The sequence below is a fragment of the Jaculus jaculus genome, chromosome 7 (assembly GCF_020740685.1).
Source record: "Jaculus jaculus isolate mJacJac1 chromosome 7, mJacJac1.mat.Y.cur, whole genome shotgun sequence".
Taxonomy (NCBI): Eukaryota; Metazoa; Chordata; class Mammalia; order Rodentia; family Dipodidae; genus Jaculus; species Jaculus jaculus.
Window position 1 is genome coordinate 35,030,857 of NC_059108.1, and position 22,916 is coordinate 35,053,772.

General features: G+C 43.0%; 1 protein-coding gene and 1 pseudogene across 1 annotated transcript in view; one reads left to right on the forward strand and one right to left on the reverse strand.

Annotated features, from left to right (window-relative positions):
* The window catches only part of Fyn (FYN proto-oncogene, Src family tyrosine kinase), a 207,786-nt gene that overhangs the window by 32,396 nt on the left and 152,474 nt on the right, over positions 1-22,916 (forward strand). Inside the window, exon 2 of the mRNA XM_004660642.2 lies at positions 25-64. The gene's annotated coding sequence lies outside the window, so the exon portion shown is untranslated. The remainder of the gene's footprint in view (positions 1-24; positions 65-22,916) is intronic.
* On the reverse strand, positions 7,556-7,943 carry LOC101615638 (annotated as a pseudogene).

A 22,916-nucleotide genomic window follows, 5' to 3' on the forward strand; every position in this document is an offset into this window, starting at 1 on the left:
TTTTTTTTCTCCCCCTTTCTGCAGCCTTTTGAAGAAGCAGAATGCTGATCTAGACGTGGAAAAAGTAAGTTTTGACATGTTTTGTGCTGAGGTGCCTTGTAAATTAGAAAGCATTTCCCACTGGGACCCCAGACAGAGTTCACACTCAATGGGATTGCAGTTGGATCCATAAGGGGCTTTTGTCTGTTCTATTTTATTTTTCTTTGAGTCAGGACTGACCTCTGTAGGTGAAGGTGACCTTGAATTCCTTGTGCTCCTTCCTGCCTTCACCTCCCAAGTGCTAAAACTAATAGGCCTGGATGAATGCAGATATAGTTAAGAGAGAAACAGACTTGGAGATGAAGCATGTATAAAATGGAAGAAAATCTTAGTCTACTTCAGTTTGGGGAGTTATGGAAACACGTGTTTTCACTATGCACTCTTCACACCAGAAATAGACTAGATAGCTGTCTCCTTACTGGTGAGCCTTTGGGCCAGTGAGGCATTGCTCTGTCTTCAGACTGGCTAAGGGTTCTGTTCTTTAGGCCATTCATTGTCACATTTTCCTCTACTCTTAGATGGCCAGTGTCCATCTTGGCCCTGGCTGTACCTTTGCATTGTAATTCCTGTGCAATAAGTCATTCTTTCATTCACTTAACTAGGGTATTTGAGATACCTTGCTGAACTCTACTGAGGCCAAGACAAAAGGATGTTAGAGACAAGCACCCAGGTAATTATGACACCATGTGATAGAGCTACACGGGAGTGCTTCCTGAAGCTTAGACAGGACGGGGGATATCCAGAAATCAGGCTGGTGGAGGTGAACCACGCATCCATTCTGTCTTTTAAGTGGGACTTCTGGATGTTCTTCTCTTTGTAGCCTCAGTTTGGCCTCCAACTCATGGTGGTCTTCCTACCTCTGCCTTCCAAGTGCTGGGATTAGAGGCGTTCACCACCATGCCTGGCTGGATGCCCTTCTCTCTCCGCTCCTAGGGGCCTCAGGTTCTCCACTGAAAGACTGAACTTTCACAGTTCTCACCAGCCAGCCAGGCGATCCTTTTAGGCCCAATCACATAGCTGTTCTGAGTCACAGTCCTCAATGCCTTGGCCCCTCAGGAGCTGCCATCATCATCATCAATGGCTTGGGTGAGAGAACTTCTCCTTGAACTAGAGCCCTTCTGACTGTAGTTGCTGTTTTTAAGTTAAGAGTAGTATACTATCTGAAACACTGATGTAGCCTAGCAAAGGCAACTTCTGATCTTTGATCTCATGCAGACCATTCACTTTTGCAGAATCAACTCCAGTCATGGGTTTTCAGCTCAGAGGGGAGTGTCTTGGAGAAATAAAAAGGAACTGGTCAGGACAAGAAAGAGAAAGTCAATGTGTACTTAGTTTTGGGTGGTGGAGGCCAGGGATTGTAAAGGTCCTCCTCCATGGGAGGTCAGCGTACTATGACCTTCCTGGCATATCGCAGGCTGGGACCTCAAGTGCCAGAAGCCACCTCAGGGTTGTCTAGGAAGTTCCAGTTTTTGGCCCAGGCTACAAGACTTGCACTGCCAGCTTGGGCAGAGTGAATCAGGAAGGGCAACCCAATCTCAGGTACTGAAAGTGGGATTGCTCCAGTTCTGTTGTTAACTTTCTGTAAGACGTTAGTTAAGTCTCTCCTCTTGGAGTTACATTTTTCTCACCAAAGAAATGATTCCCTCTCAGAACCATGTAAAGTTGGGCTTTTTTTTTTTTTTTAAATTTAGAAACATGAACCACTTGTATTTTTTGTTATCTGACTTAGGTCTTGTATCAAATGGAAAAGAGACTGTTGGATACTAAGCTAAAGCATTCCTGATTAAGCCAGCTGTGGATATACACGGTTGGCAGTTAGAGTGTCCAGCAGAGGAGCGAACAGGTATAGCTTACCCAGCCCTGCACATATTTGCAAGTATGTAGGAGTTTTAAATAAGAGTCACTAAAGGATAGGAGATGCTTCTTGGACTATGAAGTGAATTTGAGCTGCCACTAAAGGGCTCTGGCTGCTCCCTCACTCAAGCAACTAATGACCTGGAAAGCACTCACTGCTTTAAGGGAGTGTCGCCCTTCGCAAAACCCTGATTCAGAATCTTTCTAGTGCTGGTAGAGGGCAATTGAGCACAAGTGCCAACCCTTCTTTTTTGCCTGTGTTTATGTATCTGCTGAGACAGTCTGGTACAGAAGTTGCTCCATTATACAAATAAATAACCAATTCCTGCAGCCACCTGCATGTAGTCTCAGTATTTGTAAACTGAGGCCTTTTTTTTTTTTTTTTCTTTTTGGCTTTTTGAGGTAGTGTGTTGCTCTAGCCCAGGCTGACCTGGAATCCACTCATGGTGGCCTTGAATTCATAGTAGTCCTCCTACCTCTCCCTCCCTAGTGCTGGAATTAAAGGTATGCACCACCATACCCAGCTAAAAACTGAGCTTTTGAGTGTCATATCTGTAAAGACAGTGCTGCATGGGAGGCTCACACATAAGGCAGCATCAGTTCTGAGTGACTGCACTTGAGAGTTGATTGGACATCTACTATAGAGAAGCATGCTTTGTGGATGTTTCACTTATCTGATACCACAGACCTGTGAGGGGACTGTGGCCCTCACATAAGCTGCTGAAGGTACTTCATTTACAGCAGAAATCCAATCAGATCTGCCTGGGTCCAGAGCCCTCTGTTTTTTATACCCCACTTTACCTTGGTGGTGTTAGAGTATTTGTGTGCCTTTTTCTAGAAAGTTATTTATGAGTAAGTTATAAGAATGCCGTGTTGGTGGCCAGAGCTCTTCTGTGACAGTCCCTAAGTCTCTGGCCCATAACTGGATGCTTTTTCAAAGCTCTCATTGTAGTTGTGTACTTTCCTGTACAATATCTGTCTATAAAATGTTCTCTGTCAAGCCAGAACCCTTACCTAATTATCTGGCTCATAGTAGGCCTGCCAAAAATGTTGGTTGCAAGCATGAATGGCAGCCAGATTAAGTGGGAATGAGCCAGTGAAAGTCTCTGTGGTCCAGATTAAGTGGGAATGAGCCAGTGAAAGTCTCTGTGGTCCAGATTAAGTGGGAATGAGCCAGTGAAAGACTCTGTGGCCCAGATTAAGTGGTGATGAGCCAGTGAAAGCCTCTGTGGCCCAGATTAAGTGGGGGATGAGCCAGTGAAAGCCTCTGTGGCCCAGATTAAGTGGGGGATGAGCCAGTGAAAGCCTCTGTGGCCCAGATTAAGTGGTGATGAGCCAGTAAAAGCCTCTTTGGTCCAGATTAAGAGGTAAAGAGCCAGAGAAAGCCTCTGGAGTATATTGTTAACACTCCCTAGAAACATGGTTTCTCTTCCCCACCTAGGAATTTTATCTGTGGAAACATACTTATTAAGAGCATTATATAGAGATAAGACAATCACTCCTTGGTTTTCTCTCTAAAAGTACAAAATTTCAAGCAGACATTGAACAGATAATTCTTCAGAATGAAGTGATCTGTGTTAGCAGCGAGTCCAAAGGTAAAAGGGAGAGGCCTCAAGGGCACAAAGAAAATATCAATAATTTATTTTTATTTAAAAAATTTAAAAAATATTTTAATTTATTTTACAAAGAGGAGGGGGAGAGAGAATATGGGTGCACCAGGTCCTCCAGCCACTGCAAACAAACTCCAGATACATGTGCCCCCTTATGCATCTGGCTAACATGGGTCCTGGGGTATCAAACCTGGGTCTTTTGGCTTTGCAGGCAAATGCCTTAACTGCTAAGCCATTCCTCCAATCCAAGAATTTATTTTTTGTATTGACTTTTCCAGAGTTCCTGAGGGAAAGAGTTTTGGGTGTGGTTTTCATAAATTCACTTTTGAAAAATTATTTTATTTTTGAGAGAGAGAGAATGGGCATGCCAGGGTCTTTGAGCCACTGTGAGTGAACTCAAGATGCGTGTGTACCCCCTGTGGTGCATGTGCAGCATTCTGTGCCTGCATCGCTGTGCATCTGGCTATGTGGGACCTGGAGATTCGAACATGCATTCTTAGGCTTCACAGGCAAGTGCTTTAACTGCTAAGCCATCTCTCCAGCTCCATAAATCTATTTTTAAATGTTTAAAGTATAACTTCTACAAAGTTAGATCTACATCCATCTGAATTTTGAAAAATAGACCAGCACAAAAATATATTTTTTTGTTCGTATAAACAAAAGCTGATTAAATGGAGATATTCTATTTCATCATTTAAATCATAGTTTAAGTGGGTTTGAGTAAAGTAAAATGTAGTTTGCTTATAACTACCCTAAGAATATCTTTCATCACATTTGCCCTTTGCTTGTCCAATTAAAAGTGTTCAGCACTTACCGTGAGCCCCTGTCACTTCTGCAGTGTCAGACAGGCCAAGAATTCCTGTATTATCAACTGTTCTCAGGGTCTAGACAGCTGCAATCAGGCCACAAATACTGTCTGTCTGATAGTCAACAGTGGCCTTCCAACACAAAAATATTATCATTCAGAGAATAGAGTAATTACCCCCTACTTTTTAATATTTTATTTATATTTATTTATTAAAGAGACAGAATGAATATGGGTACACCAGGGCCTCCAGCCACTGTAAACAAACTCCAGACACATGCACCACCTTGGGCATCTGGCTTGCATGGGTGGGTTCTAGGGAGTCAAATCCCTGGGTATTAGGCTTCTCAGGCAAGTGCCTTAACTGCTAGTCCATCTCTCCAGCCCCTTATCCACTACTTACAGTTATTTCTTATCCCTCTGAATGAATCCTTTGGAATATGTTGGTATGTGTATATGTGTTGCTCTTTTTTTTTTTTTTTTATTGTTCCTTTGGTTTTCATCTTAAGTCCCAGGAGAAATGGGACTAGTACTTTCATGGGCAAAAATAATCCAGTTCTAAGCAGCTGAGAGTTTGAACTTTTTAAAGCCTTTGTAGGAGATTCCTATACAGCTGATGGTGGTGGGGACTAACGCATATTAGTGCCATCTTTAGTTAAGGGAATAGTATTCCCTGGGTTCAGAAGGTCACTGTATTTATAGGGGTTGCCCAGAAGTTTCAAAATTTTGATTGTAGGGTGACATGAGGGTATGTCCCTAGGGTGAATGGATGAGGGAGTGATTTAGAGCACCCCACCACACTGTACATACTGGTGGCTTTAGGGAGATGGGAGAAGGAACAGAGGAAGGATGAGCATTCCAAGCTTAGCTCCCAGCCATCTGAGGAAGCCATGGCTTCCTGGATGGAGAAGAGGGCACCAGTGCTTGGGGTGCCTGCCTCTGGGTGTACTGGCACACTGCTTCCTTTATTCTCCTGCCTCTAGGGACTATAGGAGGCCAGATTATCTTGCCTTCTCAATACCCCCTGTCCCAGCCCCACATTTTAATTGATTCTTGTGTTTGATTGGGTCACATTCACATGACCCACTTTTCTAGAGACTAGGGATCAGGAAAAGGGAATGGCTTTGGGTTAGGGAAAAAGAGAAAGTTTGGAAGGCAGGAACATGCATAGAGTTTTGTTTTAGACTCAAAGACAAACATTTTTAGTCCTTAACCAAACATAGTTAAGTATGTCACTCATAATAATGGACTGGCGTTCTCTTACATAAATCTCTGGGTTATAGAGTGCTACTGTCTAAGAAGAAAAAACATTCCTCTGCCAATCCGTATGTTCCAGGGCAAAACAAGATCCTTCTTTCTAGACATTATAACCCAGGCAATTATTGTTGATAGTTGCACAAAGGACAGATAAAAATGTCACTATTGTGATTCAAGGAAAAAGGTGAAAATTTTGGGATAGATTGTTTCATGCTGATAACAGAACACATCCTTCCTTCATTCCTGACCCACTAATGAGCACCAGTGGGCCAGCCACCATCCTAGGACATAGGTTATTGTATCTATCTGTTACCATTTTGCCTGTGAAGAAAATGCAGCTTGACAGAAGTGAAATGCTTTGTCCAAGGACTGATCTCAGGAGTGGCCAGATCCCATAGAACTACTGAGACTTGGCATGTGCTTATCTCTCCATGCCATGGAGCATGCACAAGAGCTCAGGAGAACAGAAGACAAGTGGGTTGTTACCAGCCTCATGTGATTTTTTTTTTTTTTTTCCCTGAGGTAAGGTCTTACTCTAGTCCAGGCTGCCCTGGAATTCATGATGTCGTCTCAGGTTGGCCTTGAACTCACAGCGATCCTCCTATCTCTACCTCCCGAGTGTTGGCATTAAAGGCATGCACCACCATGACAGCTCCTTCATGTAATTTAACTGGCAACTTTGCCCACATCTTTCATTATCTGAATTTAAAATGGCTTTCTTCCTTAGTTGTGGTGAAGGTAGTAATGATATTTTTTTCAAGGAGCAACCATCTCTTTATCATGACCTGGCCCTGTCAGGCGGGCCCCTGTGACTTGGTGTGAGAGACTTTGGGGATGGCATTCTGCAGGCAGTAGGCATAAGGGAAGCCTGAAAGGCATTCATTTTCTTTCCGCTGGTGGTTCCCAGGTCTGGGGATCATTTTCTTATATTCCTCATCTCCTTAGCTTTTGTTGTTCCAGAAGATGAGGACTGCGGGTTGCTCGGAGCTAGTGGGGAAGACGCGGCCATCATTATGGGGCCCTCATTCGTTGTTAGAGGGAGCCTTCCCCAGTTGTGTCATCTGTCTTTCTGCAGCCAGGACTGCTGCATAAAGGTTGGCATCATTTGTTTGTCTCCTTGCACAGACTTACTGTCTGCCGAAATTGCACGCAAAGGAAGGTTATTGACAGAAGATGTGTGTGAGTGGTGAAACGATGCCTTTGTCATGGCCCTAAACACTGGTGAGCAGAGCTGTACTTGTTCTGAGGGTGGCATGGCCTGGACTGTAAGAATCATATGAATTCAAGCTTTTGCCTTAAATAACATGGCTATTGTCCATTTTTGATCTGCCTTAGTTTGTTCTGGCTACAAATGACTGCAAACTTGATGGCTTCAAGCAACAGATTTAGTCCTGATGATTCTATTGATCAAAGTTTCAGTAGGTTTGTACTACTTCCAGGGGCTCTGGGGAGAATCTGTTCATTCCTCTTCTATCTCCTGGTGGCTTCAAGTTTCCCTTGACTCGTAGTCCTGCCCCATTAGCCTACCTCTTGTGAGAACATCTGTACTGGTTTTAGAGTTAGATAACCCTGGATAAGCACTTCCTCTTTTTCTTTATTTATTGATTTGAAAGAGAGAGAAGGAGAGGGAGCAGGAGAATGGGCTCCCCAGGGCCTCCAACCACTGCAAACGAACTCCAGGTGCATACACCACCTTGTGCATCTGGCTTACATGGGTCCTGGGGAATCCAACTGGGATCCTTTGGCTTTGCAGGCAAGCGCCTTAACCGCTAAGCCATCTCTCTAGCCCCTAGCACTTCCTCTTGATCCCCTTGTTTTCATAGGTTGCTCTTGACAGGTTGTACAGATTAGGAGGGATCCATGTCTCTTTTTCCATATACATTTTGTTGAGAGTTTCTCTTTTCTTCCCTTTCGGTGTTGCTACAGTTTATGGGTTGTCGCCTTAGGCATTTGCAGCATAGTGACAGATCAAGTCACTGCATAGTCTTCACTACTTTGGCATTTTCCCAATATTGACATTGGCCTTGGGAGTGCTCCTAACTTTCTTCATTCTGCTCTGCATTACTTTTACTGTTTTCTTGAGGTCTTTTTCTTCTCCTACAGGCCACATCTTGCAAGTCTGTGTTTGGGTTCATTTTTCTTTGCATAATCCAAGGAACCATAAATCATGCTAAAGCCACTTGTCCTTCCACTGCCAAAATGGGTTCTGAATCCAACACAAAGATGACATCTGGTATGGTTTTGTATATTTTGGCTAGTTTCCCCCAAATTTCTGTCTCAGGTGCTATAGCCATCTCTTGGTGAAGGACATCGATGACCATTTGTTTCCTCTGATGCAGTTGATTGGTCATGAGCTTCCTGGTCTGGATGGTTACTGTGTCATCATGATGGCAGCGATCCTCAAGCAGCAAGGAGGAAAAGAGTTAGTTGGAAATTTCTATGTTTTTAATTTACTAAGACATGAAGCTGTAGCCACTTGTTTCACATATTACTTTATCAGTTTAGTTTTCTTGAAAGAAGACATTTGCAAAGGCTAAAAGCAGATCTCCCAGCCTCAGAACAGACAAAGCATGCTAATCAGATTGAGGCTGGTACAAGGACAAGGAGAGTCTTTGAAGGCAGGTGCTTAGGGGAGATACTGAGGCTGCAGAGGTAAGGCCACCTACGTTAGGAGCAGAGATGGGATAAGAATCTAGCCCATCTCTTCTTTGTGTTTTTGCAGACCCTTATGCATTCTGTCATATAAACCTCTAGGTCATCATTTACTAGAGAGTCATTAGCACCCCCAAATCCTTTCCTAGGCTACAGTACTGGTTCTTGCAGCTTTCTTTGTTCAGGTATAGAAGAGCATCTTTCTTTGAAGTGTTTACTTCTACTGAAGATGGATCCTCAATTGAGGGTTCTGTATGGTCTGTGAGAGCATGCTTACTACCAGGTGAACACAGACAGCTGTTTCTTGGAAGATGCAGAGGTGCTCCTTAAGTTGTAAAGTATGTCAGAGTGTAAAGCAATAGGAAAGAGGCTCCGTGTGTGTGTGTGTGTGTGTGTGTGTGTGTACACGCGCACGTGCGCACACATCGTTATGTTAACAGAGGGTTGAATCAACAGTTTGTCCATTTACACAGTCTCTCCAAATAAGACTGCCAAGAGAAGTGAGGCTGCATGAGTTGCACATGAGTGGCTGACGTAGTGGAAGGGTGTGTGACCCAGGGGGCTGGAGTGAGTCCTGGCTGTGTGTGGTGGTGTCCCCCATAAGCTTGGGTGTTCTGAATGCTGGCTTCCCAGCGGATGGAGATTTAGGAATTAACACCTTCTAGAAGCAGTGTATTGTTGGGGGCGGGCTTATGGGTATTATAGCCAGTGTCCACTTGCCACTGTTTGGCACACTCTCCTGTTGTTGTCCATCTGATGTTAGCAAGGAGGTGATATCCCTCTTCTGCTCATGTCATTGCTTTCCCCTGCCATCTGGAGCTTCTCCTCAAGCCTATAAGCCAAAATAAACCTGTTTTTCCCCCACAAGCTGCTCTTGGTCAGGTGTTTCTGTTAGCATTGCGAACCTGACTGCAACACTGGACTGCTGAGCTGTGTGATCCTGACTGTGGAAGAGAAGCAAGTGGCCATAGGATATGAAACATGCTGTAGTGTGTCCAAGAGGAGGGCGCCGAGTGCAGGGAAACTGACACAAGAGGCCCCAGGCAGGAGTTGAGTGGAGAGCTGCCAGTGGGGTGTGAAGATGATGATCGTTCCCAGCTCCCGCTTCAGTCACCCATCCCTTGGGCAGCACTGACCGGTGACTGGCCAACTTCTAACTTCCATGTAGAGGAAATTCATGCATATGATAGAGCAACATAGAACAACAGGCCAGAAGACACATTGATTTCCACGTTTTTTTCTGTTGTTCTGTGCTAAGATTCAGCACTGAAGTAACTTCAGACAAACAAAACTTTTAACTGGAGAAGATTTTGTCCATATTCTATAACGTAGACCTTCTAAGACTGGGAAAACAGTAACTAAAAAGAAAAATAAACTTATTGCCACTTTGCCTACTGTACTGTTATCAGATGAAGAAAAAGCATTTTATGGATGAGCTTGGTGTGCATTTAAGGGTTATTGTATAAAAGTAAGTTGGATAATGGAAAGAGATTTGAGCAGCCAAGGGACACTGCAGATGACTTAGCAGTTGTGGTGGTGGTACACTCTGACACCATGGCAGAGCCCATCAGCTGATAGAACAGAAGCCTATATCTGCTGTGGTCTCTCGTGTTGGACATTAGTCAGTATTGGCTACTAGCCAATCAAACAGCTTCTTCATTGTTCTGTTTTTTAGTGGCCAAGAAAAATATATAATTAGGCATCTATGTTTTTTAGATGGTACTATAAAATAACAGCAGCAACTACTGTGGAAGGTTGTTTCAGGAAAAGTAAAAGGCTTCAGAAATGAACTTGTCATACCCACACAAGCAAAATAATTACTTTAGGAAAAAGTCCTTGTTACCTTTTGGAAGTATAGTTATTCTTCTCTTCTTAGGGAAGGTAAGGCCTACTTAGGTGCCTGAGGCCTGTTTGTGTGACCATTTTAGGCAACCATCACTACACCTGATATGTAACCCATGGTGGCCTGGATAAATACTCCAGGTGTCCTTAAAGAGAGCAAAGGATGTCATGTTGGGTCTTCAGGGTCACAAATTTTGATTAGAACGAAGAGTCAGAAGGCACAGGTGCTCAGTCTTAAAGGTCCAAGCCCAGGGCTCTGCAAAGGGACTGGGAAGGAGACACTGAGTGATGGGCCCAGGGTACAGAGGGTCCTAAGAAATATTTGTTCTGATAAAGATTAAGAAGGTTCAGAGCAGTTTGTGCTCTTGCAGTTTTTGTGGTGCTGGATGTTGGTGTTCCTCTGGATTTTGTAACCCTGAAATAAACCCCTTTCCTCCCATAAGGTATGTCTGGTTGGATGTTTGTCCCAGCATTGTGGAGCTGACTGCAACATAGGGAGGGGCTGGAGTCACATTGTCTTGGTAGGAATGGTATCACCCAGTTCTCCATTTTCACCCAGTTTTCCCTGATCTGCAGTCACCTTTGTATACTATCTGGGGAGCACATACTGCCAGAGTGTGGTTCTGTAGCAAATGAATGACGACTTGGATTCTAACAAAGATCTTAAAACAGATAGGCACAGAAGCATTCAGATATTTTGGTCCAAACACAAGTAAGTCATCCTTCTGACAGCCATGCCTTACATCATCCACATACAACACATTTACACTAGATTAGACATGTCTGTATCTTTTACTTCCTAGCAATGCCTGATGAAAAGTCAGCTGCTCTGCGGCTGCTCATTCACCTGACCTGAGATAAAAATAGATCTATGGCATAATGAATACAGGTTAACTGAGTTGTGGCAGTACACAGTCCTGGTGACCTGATGCACTCTGAGCTGTATCAGTTCACAATCCTGGTACGCATGCTCCTGTGCAAGTTCTGACCACTCTAGAATTTTCAGTTGATGGGATATATTAGTTGTTCAAAGGATTTCTGTACTTCCAAATGTAGATTTCAGGGAGGGTAACTTCTTTGTTGCTGTTGCTAAGACTGAAAGTAGAGCATTAAACCATTAAAAGCATGTGGCCCCTGGAGGCTCAGAAGGGCAGCTTTTTTAAACTTGTTATTTTTAGGTTTCTCTTCATTAATAACAATAACCAGATTATTTGTTTCCAGAACAGAGATATCACTGATGGTGGCATTTTCAAAGTATTACAATCACAAATTTTCAGTATCTGCTAACTAGTATTGTCTGCTAGAAACTTTTGATGTTAACAGTGCCTATTTGGGGAAGCACAGTAATGTTCTAGAAATAACATTTGAGCACTGCCAAAAAAAGAACCTCTGTCCCACAATTGAGCTTTCATTATGTAAACTGTGCTACTCCATAGACTAGTGTAGGTAGTTAAGATGTTAATTGGTAAAATAAGTTGGATAAACATGTAGGTTATTAAATACAATGAAAGGAGATCCAATTATTTGTGGCATATGAGCTTAGTTTTGAAGGCAAAATGCTCATGTGGGAAAGCCTACAAAAGCCTACAAAAATCACACCAAAATGCTAACAGTTGTATTTGAGTTATGAGAATATGGGATTTTCTTCTATATGTTAATATGCTTTCTATAAGTTTTATAATAAAATTAATTGAAAGGGTGGACTTTAGAGAAGTCAGTCTGGATTCCAATTGCTATTCTCCCATTAGCCAGCTGTTTGACCTTGGGCAGGCTTCTTAACTATAGAGCTGGCTGACTCAGAAACTAAAAGATGTTTTATACACCTCCACACATGCAGCTGTTGCCAGTCCACTGAGGTAAGATGGTAAGATTCCTATCCCCCCACCCGTGGATCCTACCCTGCTTCCCCTTCTCTGCTGAAACCAGCATCGTCCATCTACATCCGGAAGCTGTGAGTGATATGCTTTTATTTTCTGGTTTCTGTTTCATCACGTTGTGGCCAGTTCCAAGCTCAGTAAACCCTTATGACCTCCTGGAACTTCTGTTTTAGGACAGAGAACTCATGATAAATTTAGAGAAGTGATTGATGAGTGAGAATGCTTGGCCTTCTATGATGAGAGGGGAAATCTAAACTTCCTAAAACCCTCAGAACTAAAGCTGTTAAAATACATGTATTTGACAGAGATATGCTTGACAGTTTGAAGCCTTCCTTATTAACTTCCCTTGTCTTGTGAGGATAAAGTGTATTATAAGTTTTCTAAACAGGGTGATTTTCTTGGCTTTGGCAGATTCTTTGAAGAGAAAGGTACAAGTTGGCCAGGGTCTCCAGAGCTAACCATGATCCAGAAGATGTTAAACTGAGCTTTTAAAAAGATTGTGAGGGCTGGAGAGATGGCTTAGCGGTTAAGCGCTTGCCTGTGAAGCCTAAGGACCACGGTTCAAGGCTCGATTCCCCAGGACCCACGTTAGTCAGATGCACAAGGGGGCGCACGCATCTGGAGTTCATTTGCAGTGGCTGAAGCCCTGGGTGTGCCCATTCTCTCTGTCTACCTTCCTATTTCTGTATCTCTCTCTCTCTCTCAAATAAATAAATAAAAATAAAATATTTTTTAAAAATGATTGTGACACTAGTGAGCTGGTCAGGCTGGTGCAAAAAGACTAGAGATGCTCATTGAGAAGAGAGAGAAAAGAATTTCTAAACAGTAACAGCTAGTCAGAGATTGGCCAAGATGTCCTGGATAATGTTGCCTTGGGCCTAGGTAACACCCCTAGCAAAGGTTCACTAAAAGAGGCGTATGTTCACATCAGCTAAGCTGTTCTGTCTACTTGGACCAGACGCAGCACATCTGAGATATCCTCGTCTCTTGGAACTCTAGACAGATGCAGACAAGTACATTCTTTGTGTATTCAAGACTAGTATCCACATTAGTACAATCTTGGTTCACATACCATCCAGACAGAATAGAAGTCCTTTCCCTTGCCTCAAGCTGGCCTGGAGCAAGTTTCTGGAAATGCTAAACCTCTATTGTTGAATAAGATGGGGAGTATAATCTCTAGGAGTCCCTTTTAGCTCAAAAGCCCCCAAAATTCAATAAGACCTTTGTTTTATGTATTTCCTTTTGAAAGTATAAGCATCTTTAGAGGTATAGGTAATGAAGTCATTGAAAATCATTTGTAAGTTCTCATCCCTTCAGTTTTGAGGCTTGGAATCAGGTTCTGTCTTCTGGTGGGATCAATACCTTTCTGTTCCTCATTTATTCCACAGCCTTCATGACCCTCTACTAGCCTAAGCTAGCATGAGACAAACCAAATGTAGGGACAGGACTTAATGCATTGTTTAGGGAAAGAAAGAGGGGCTGAGGGGGTTTGCTCAGTGGGTTGTGTTTGTCATGCAAACATGATGCCCATGTCAAATTGCCTGGAGTGGCATCATGTGCCTGTAATCTCAGCACTGGGGAGATCCAAACAGGAGGGTCCCCTAGAGCTCACTGACTAGCCATTCTAGCCTAATTGGTGAAGTCCAGGCCAATGAAAGACTCACTCTGTTTCAAAAAAAAGGTGGACCACATGTGCGTAAACACATATGCACTCATACTACACAAATACCTTCCTGAAATAAGACAGCAACAACAACAAAGAGGAAATGGAAGACCATGAGGGAAGGAAGTACAAAGTCTAAAAATTGGATGTGAAAAGACTTACCTGTCTGTCACAATGTTGTATATCACAGGCAGTGGAACAGTTTATCTTGACAAATCCTAGGGAATGTATGCAACCACTATCAGGAAGGACTTAAGTGAATTAAGTAAACTTATGCTATATATGAATAAAAAAATCAGGTATATTTTTGCATATTAGAAGCTCATAGCTGGAAAATCATAGAGAAATCATGAATAAATTTTTTTAAATTTTTTAGTTTATTTTTATTTATTTGAGAGTAACAGACAGAGAAAGAGGGAGAGAAAGGGAGAGAGAAAGAGAGAGAGAGAGAGAGAATGGGCGTGCCAGGGCCTCCAGCCACTGCAGACGAACTCCAGATGTGTGTGCCCCCTTGTGTATCTGGCTTACGTGGGTCCTGGGGAATCGAGCCTTGAACTGGGGTCCTTAGGCTTCACCGGTGAGCGCTTAACTACTAAGCCATCTCTCCAGCCAATGAATAAATTTAAGCCTAATAATTACAAGGAAAATAAAAGTTCTAGGAATAAGTGTCATACATACCAGTCAGTTGGCGCCATCTGGGGAGCCACTTAGATGCAGTGGGTTCTCACAGCCTCAGGAAGTAGACTGGTTACATGCCTATTTTCCAAGGGGAGAAATCATCAGCTTGCATAATTGTTTGCCTTTATCAAGGCATGGAATATAATGTGAACTCAAATTCATTCCTAGGACCATGAGACATTCTCATGATGTACTGAATATGCCAAACAGGTCTTTGCTATACCTCTGGTGCAGGGTGTGGTCTTTTCAGATGTAGGAAGACTACATTAGTCCCTCAGAAAGTTGTGATTTCTCTTTATTCCTTCCTCCTCTCTGGGGTATGATACATTTAATTCATCTGATGGCAGGTGATCTACGTAATGAAATTTTACATGCCCCAGTCATTTGAATGTAATCGTTGTTCTTTTAAAAGGCTTCATTAAGTCTATTGTTAGGATTGTAAAACTACCTAAGAGAGACAGGAAGGTTTTTCCCATTTTCAGAATTGAGACAGTTCTGTTAATTGCACTGCTTTACATGAGCAGTAATTAAATGGGTTGGGAGAATGTGTTATATTTATAGTAACACAGGCATGTCACATTTATAGTGATTACTGCACAGCCTGCTTGATAACATTCTTCGGTGGGTGGATAAAAGGTCATGACTCTTCAAGGTAGCTCCAATGACTTCTTGGCAGAGTCTCAAACCTAGCTAGGAATATAGGGGTTAGCAGATCCAGGTACCCTATGTTAAGGAAGAATCATGCATATTAAGGTTTTTGCAAGGAGCCTATACTTGCAAGGTTGAAATATGCTTTTTTTTTTGGGGGGGGGTCATGGCTGGCATATGCCTGTAGTTGTCCCAGCACTCAGGAGGCAGAGGCAGAAGGCTTCAAGGCCACATGGGCAACATAGCAAGAAAAATAAATAAATGCATATGCCTTTAACATTTTAAATTTAGAACTTCTGTACTTAATGTTTGCCCTGCCAACATTTTTGGGAGTTTGACACATTAGCTTTGACAGGATGATAGGCACATAACTGTAGTAAATACAGTTTTAGTATCTCATTGTTAATGTGCTCTAACATGGAGTATTTGTCAGACAGACAGGAGAGAAACCTTCCAGAAACAGATATTGAAAGCCACTGTAAAAAATGACTGGAACCCTCCCTTCTCAAGGATCCAAAGACGTGAATTTTTTTTTTTTTAATCTGAATCGAGATTGCTAAGTGCCTGCCTCTGTTTTGCACACTCTTTGACCTACACTTGTCTGCTTGTCTGTAAGTCATCAACTCAGTCTAAATTTCTAAGTTTCTATAATAGAAACAGGGGTCCTTTCCTACTGCCGCTACATTCCATTGCTTCCTTAGAGATGGTAAGAAACTTTTTCTGTCTAGTCTCATAGACAAATGTAGAGTTCTGCAGGATAGGCATGTTCTCCAAGCCCCATGATCTTAACACTGATACCTTCTTATCACACATTCTTTCAACAGAAGTACAACCTGATCTCTTGTATCATCAGTGTCACTTTAGTGCAGGCCTTAAACTTCTGTCCTTGTGGTGTCTACTCCGTTGAGCTGGGCTTCATCCCTGGCTAGGAGGGGCAAGGAGGTTGAGCTCCTCCTGCCTCTACAGCAGGCTCAACAAGCTTGGTGAAGGGAAGCCTTCAGGTCAGACTCTACTGCTTCCCCATCACTCCAGAGAAGAAAGAACAGGCTGCCTTTCCAGGGTCTAATGGGCTCCTCCACAGGGCTTGTGGTGTTAACTTGCTCTAATTGGCTCTCAGTGTAGTTCTTAAGTAATTGAGGGGTAATTGTAAGCAACGTAATTGTGTGGGCAGGCATAAACCCCAACCAAGTTGATTGACCTTCCATAGATGGAAAGGATACGGTATGTAGTGACAAGGATAGTAGACTTAAAAAAAGGAAAGAATTCTTTCTACCCCCAAAGCTTCAGTGTATCCCAGATGTTGGTTGTTTTTCTCTGAGCTCTGATAGGAGAGATGGCATTATTCAGGACCTGACTATTTAGTGCCATTTCTCTACCCTGGCCCCCAAATTAGCCTGGGTTGGATTGGTTGTAGAGAAAACAAACTGCAGTAGAGCCTTTTATGATGTAGATAAAGATGAGAACAACCAAGGAGAGGGTGCAGAGCCCCAAAGCATTCTTGATCCAGCCTGCAATAAGGTCAGTGAGCACCCAGCTTCTTAACTGACTTGACCGAGAACAAATAATGATACCTCCCATTGTGGAATGAGAACTTTATATGCTCCCCGGGAGTCTTAATGAAAGCTACTGCTGATTTATAAACTATCATTATTCTACAGGGCTTTACTGTTCTGTGATACATGTTATAGCTTATTCTGTGACTCCTTACTTTAAGTGAGTTCAGAGTTGGCCTCTATCGCTGGCCACCTCCCACTAGCTTGTCTGTTTCCCAGGATGAGAACTGAGTGAGGCACTGAGATCAAATGCAGGGAAAGTCTTTGGACATTCTAGCAAGCCACATCCTCTCATAAGCCTCAGTTTTCAGTCCTCAAGTCCTTTCTAGCACCATAACTTTGTGATTACATAAAGATTAAAGAAAAAGATTCTTTATCTAAGGACAAATGTGAATGGAGTACCTGGTATGGGCTAGAAGTAGGTGAACAAGGTCTAGTTAGAGAAAAGAGATGAGCTCATCAGCAAGAATCACGCAGACATAAGATAGTAAGGTACCTATAAGAAAGTAATGTGTCTTACGTGAAAACAAAATGTTGTGGTCAGGGGATGGGGAATGCAGACAGAAGTATGCATGGTAACGTAGTAGAGAGGAACTGTTCTATTTGTCAAGTGACATCATCATATATGTCATTGATGGGAAGACTTGACCCTGTCCTTTGGAAGGCCTTAGGAAAAAGAAGCATATTCTTCATTTTAGATTCAGGATTTTTTTTTAATTTAAAATTTATTTTATTTATTGAAGAAAGGGCGGGGCAGAGAGAAAGAGGCAGATAGAGAATGGACCTACCAGAGCCTTGACTGCTGCAAATGAACTCCAGATGCATGCTCCACTTTGTGCATCTGGCTTATGTGGGTCCTGGGGAATCAAGCCTGTGTCTTTTGGCTTTGCAGGCAAGTGCCTTAACTGCTAAGCCATTGCTGTAGCCCAGATTCAAGAATATTCTTATTTGAACATAAGAGAAGTTAGCCGGATACTCCTTGGGTCAGTTACTTTCTCATTGCTGGGACTAAATACCCAACCAGCCGCAGCTTAGAGAAGGAAAGACCACATTTTGGCTCACAGTTCCAGAGAGTAGAGTCCTTCATGTAGGGAAAGCACGGCACAAGCAGCAAGCCAGCCTCACTCACATCATCACATCAGCAGGGAGGAAGTAGGCAGAGAAATAGTAAACGAGACCAGCCTGTAACCCCCAAAGGCCCACTCCCTAGTAACACACTTCCTCTAGCATGGTTCCACAACCTTCCAGAATGGGACCAACAGATGACTAGGTATTCAAATGTGATTTGTTGGGGACAGACCACCAACAAATGACTAGGTACTCAAACACATGAGTCTCTGGGGGACATTTATATTCAAACCACCACAATCCTTTTGAAGGATCTCTTAAATGATCTATAGTGGTTATGCAGGATTAGCTCCAGAATATATGTGTGTGTATTCATACATATACACACATGTGTACAGTTCATGAAGGCATGGGCAAGCATGCATGCTTCCACTGCTTGAGGAGCAATAGAAACTCAAGTGGGGAGGGCTCAGCTGCTGGCGTTCCTGCAAATGAGCTTTTAAAGACTCACTGGTGTGCCATGATAATGCAGCCCTCCCACCCCTTCATTTTACAAGGGAAGAAACTGAAACAGAAATACTAATGACTCACTAGAGTCAGTCAGAGGTGGGGCTGGGCCTGGGCCTGGCGTCCAGCCTCTGGCAAGCAGTCACCCACCTTCCTGTGCCTCCCTGCATTCCTTTTACTAGGAGGCTGGCCGGAAACCCAGTTGTTTTCACTTCCTTTTTCCTTTTGCCTGTAGACTTCTTCCACTCCCACGTTTGTATAATTAAATTGCTTAAGAAAAAAAAGGAAAACGCTTCCTCTAAGCCTTTGTGACTAGTTTCATGTCACAGCGATTTCAGCATAGCACATGGTTTCTTTGTACTTCTCAGTACTCAGTAGGGACAAATGAAGATCCTACAGCAGGCCCTGCTTCCTCCTCCTTTCCTTAGCTCTGCAGCCCTTCTACACGTGTGCTCCAGAACTTCCTAACCAGAGCTCACTGCTCTTCCACCTTCCTGACTCTGCATCACAAACAGACCAGGATTAGGGGAGCACCAGGCCCTCAGCAGCCCCAGGAGAGAGCCCAGGAGTGTTAGCTAGCCGTCTCTCTCACACCTCTACACCTTCGGAGACTCATGATTGTGCAGTGCTAGGCATTCTTCTGTGTTGCCTCATGTAAGGTAATCCTCAGGAATCCTGTGCAGTAGGTGTTGATATGTTCAGTTTACTGATTAAAAAAAAAAAATGAAGGCAAAGAATTTTAGTAACCTGCCCAGTAGTGTATGGTAAAGAGACTGCTGGGATTGGAGCCCAGCTCTGTGTAGTTATAAAATTGTTGATCTATACATGATGCTACTTCCAAATAGCATAATGTCCAGAGGCTGCTTGTTACTTAAGCTGCCATATTATAAAAACAGTTTTTAAAATGTTTGTATTGAGGCAATTAAATGTGTTTTCAGTAGAGATTGTGAAAGTATGGTAGGTAAATGGAAAAAAGAAGATCTGACCCCCAAACCTTAAAGAGTAAAATGTTTACCTTGCACAGAAGCGCTGTCCCAGGAAATCCCCTGAGCTCTGTGGAGACCTGGTCTGAGATTACCAGAGCTGATGGCTTTCCTAGTTGTTCAGTCTTCTTTTTCCCCCTCTTCCAATCTTTTATCACCCATGCAGAGCTAAAGGCAGGCTTGTCCCACTAAGATCATACTTCAAATGCACAGAGAAAACTATAGGAAGCCTTGGGCAGTTCATTTGTCACAAGTATGAGATAGAGATGCTTTCTGACACACATAGTACTTCATTGTGTGAGTTTGTGAACTTCATAGGGATGTGAAGCTGTACAAGGATGCAATGTGTGGTAACACCTTGGTTGAAAGCTAGTGTCAATTTGGGCAAGGACTGGTTGGAGGGAAAAGAGTAAGAAATGGAAGAAGAGATAAGAGGTCAGAGAAGAAAAATAGTTCAACCAAAACCCTTGTAAATACAAAGAGAAATCTAGAGTTATGGATGAGAGGAAGGAAGACCAGTAGACATTACAGCCTGGTATGCTGATGGCTTTCACAAGAGTTCTCTTTATGTGCCTGTGATGGTGTTTGCTGCCTCAAGAGGATGGTCGTTTGGAAATACAGGCACCTATTAACCATTATCCAGATTGCCTTTTCAGAAGCCACGAGTGCCTGTGAAATGGGCATAAACTACCTCCTATGACAACAGCCTTCCCAGTGATAGTAGCACACATCAGTCATTACTCAGTAGAATCCTGAAGTAGTATTTTAATTTTCCAAAGTTAATAATGAAGATTTTAAAAATAGTTTAATTAATTAATGGGAGAGAGAGAAAAGGCATGCCAGGGCCTCTAACCACTGCAAACAAACTCCAGAAGCATGTACTACTATGTGCATCTAGCTTATGTGGGACCTGGAATCGAACCTGGTTCCTCTGGCTTCACAGGCAAGCACCTTAACAGCTAATCCATCGCTCCAGGCCTGAAGATGTTTTATAGACCATATGCTCACAGAAGAGTTCCAACTGTTGATCTGCTTCTTTGTAAAGATGTCATGCTTTACAGATTGTTTCCCAGTAGCAGTGCTGTGACTTCCCAGTGCCCTATATCTGCAGCTGATGATGACTGTACTTCCTGCTCTCAGTTCCTAAAGCATAGTGATACGCTGTACTGATTAAAAATAGTGCTCTAATGAAAAATGTTGGGCATGTTATACTACAAGTCAGCTACAAATGGAAAGTTGCTTCCTGAGGAAATTTGATAAACTGAAAGTCAACTTGATTGCTTAACTATTTTCTGTGAGAAGTTTTAATTTTCATTTTGTTTTCCATTGACAGTTCACCAGGTAGTTTGATAATGGTTCAATGCTTGTGACCATTAGTTGAGGTCATTACTCTAGCATGGTGTAAGAGTTGTATTCAGTATTGTCTAGCAGAGCATGTGAGTGTATGGAATATTAAAAGAAGAGAGAGCCTTTTCACTTAAATATTATTTTCAAAACTAAGGAAGAGCAGCATGTGAGATGCTTTCATTCTTAAAAAGGGGAGGAAGGGAGAGTATATTTTATTTTATTTTCTCTTCAGTGCCTAGTCTTTTGGAAGTCTCCATACTAAACATGGCACACAGACATATTTGATTTTTCTCAGTCAAGTGTTTGTTAAAAAAAAAGAGGGGGGGGGGCTGGAGAGATTGCTTAGTGATGAAGGCGCTTGCCTGCAAAGCCTAAGGACCCAGGTTCAATTCCCCAGGACCCACATAAGCCAGATGCACAAGGGGACACATGCATCTGGAGTTTGTTTGTAGTGGTTGGAGGCCGTGGAACGCCCATTCTTTCTTTCTCTCTATCTGTCTCTCTCAAATAAATAAAATATTAAAAAAAAAAAAGAGGGGGGTGGCTGAGGAGATGGTAAAGTGTTTGCCATGCAAGTTCCAAGGACCTAAGCTAAGATCCTCAGCATCTTCAGGGAAGGCCTGTAATCCCAGCATTTAGGAGGGGGAGACAGGTGTATCACCAGGGCATACTGGTTAGCTTGATGCAGTTGCTTTCTTGTTGTTGGGACAAATATTCTACCAGAAGCAACTTATGGAAAAAACAAAGAGTTTATTTCAGATTCCAGGGGAAATGTTATCATGGTGAAAGAAGCTGGCTTACTTTCATAGATCCATAGCAGAGAGACACTACCAGCAGCCAGCAAACACGAACAGCCAGAGTTCAAACTGGCTGTTTATACACCTTAGAACTGGACTAAAAGGTCTGCCCCAGTGATACCTCCTCCAGCAGGCTGCTGGAGACTTGAGTCAAAAATACCCAAGTCTTTGTGGCCAAAGACTTTAAGCCATTATACTAGACTAGGTGAATTTGTAAGCTCTGGGTTCATTGACAGACCCTATCTCAACAAATGAGTAGGGTGATTAGGAAGACATTCAACTTTGATCTTTGGCGCACGCGCGCGCACATACACACGTGCGCACACACACATTGAGCAATGAGCATGGGCTGGAGAGATGGCCTAGTGGTTAAGGTGATTGCCTGCAAAACCTAATGGCCTATATTTGACTTTCCAGGTCCCACGTAAGCCGGATGCAAAGGTGATGCAAGTGTGCAAGGTTGCACATGCACAAAAGATGGTGTGCGTGCCTGTAGTTTGATTGCAGTGACACACCAATGCATGCACATGCGCTCGCTCTCTCTCTCTCTTGCTTAAAAAAAAAAAAAAAAAAGAGCCAAGCATGGTGACACACACCTTTAATCCCAGCACTCGGGAAGCAGAGGTAGGAGGATCATCAGGAATTCAAGGCCACTCTGAGACTACATTGTGAATTCCAGGTCAGCCTGTACTAGAGTGAAACCCTAGCTCAAAAAACAAACAAACAAACAAAAAAAGCATACATTTAAAAGTGGATATTTCACATTTAGAAACAATCTGTAGATATAACTCCTCTGTAAAAATAGGGCAGTTTGTTAATACTGGGCCTATTGGTGGCCATGGCTGAGGCTGGAGCTCCTACTGGTTCCCTATAGTGGTTTCTGGGCCCTCCTTGTTCCTATGGGTCCCAACAGATGTGGTCTCTGGCCACAAGTACTGGTTGTCATTCTTAGTCACATTACACTTACATTTTTATAGTGGGAAAATACTTTTGTGCACTCCTTTGTCAACATGGAGACAGAGGCAGTGGCCTAGTTTTTCTCACTCCCAGCCCACCTCCCTCCTCGCTCATGGATGCTACTGGTCCAGTGGCTTTTGCTCTACCCTACAGTTCATTTCCCATCTTCACCCTGCTGCAGGCCTGTTTTTACTGATGCTGTCCTCCCAACACAGCCGGATCCCCAATGAGAGGACTCTTCCTCTGTCAAAACCCTTTCGGGATACCCCATCCTCCTGCACTGTTAGAGAGAGATGGTCTGTGGTGTGGTTGATGGGCTGTCAGGTTCAGTGCTGTCCCTGAAGGCTCCTGTGACTTTTCCTCTCCTGGACATCCTTTTCCTCTGTCGCATCATCTCTGTACATCTCTCCTGTCTGCCTCAGCTATTGTTCACCATCACCCCCGCCATAAACAGAAATTAAATGTTTTTATTCTTTCAAAGGAATTTCAGATTATCTATTTATTTGAGAGAGGGGAAAGAATAAAAAGAGAGCAAGTGAGGGTGGGTACTCCAGAGTTTCCTGCCACTGCAAATGAACTCCAGACTCATATGCCACTTTGTAAATCTGGCTTTAAGTGGATACTTGGGAATTGAACCTTGGCTGACGTGCTTTGCAAATAAGCATTTTAAGCCATTGAACCATCTCCCCAGTCCTATAACTTATTTTTAAAATCAGACAATAGAGAGATATGTAAAGTAAAAATATTTTAAATTTATTTGTGAGCAGAAAGAGAACGAG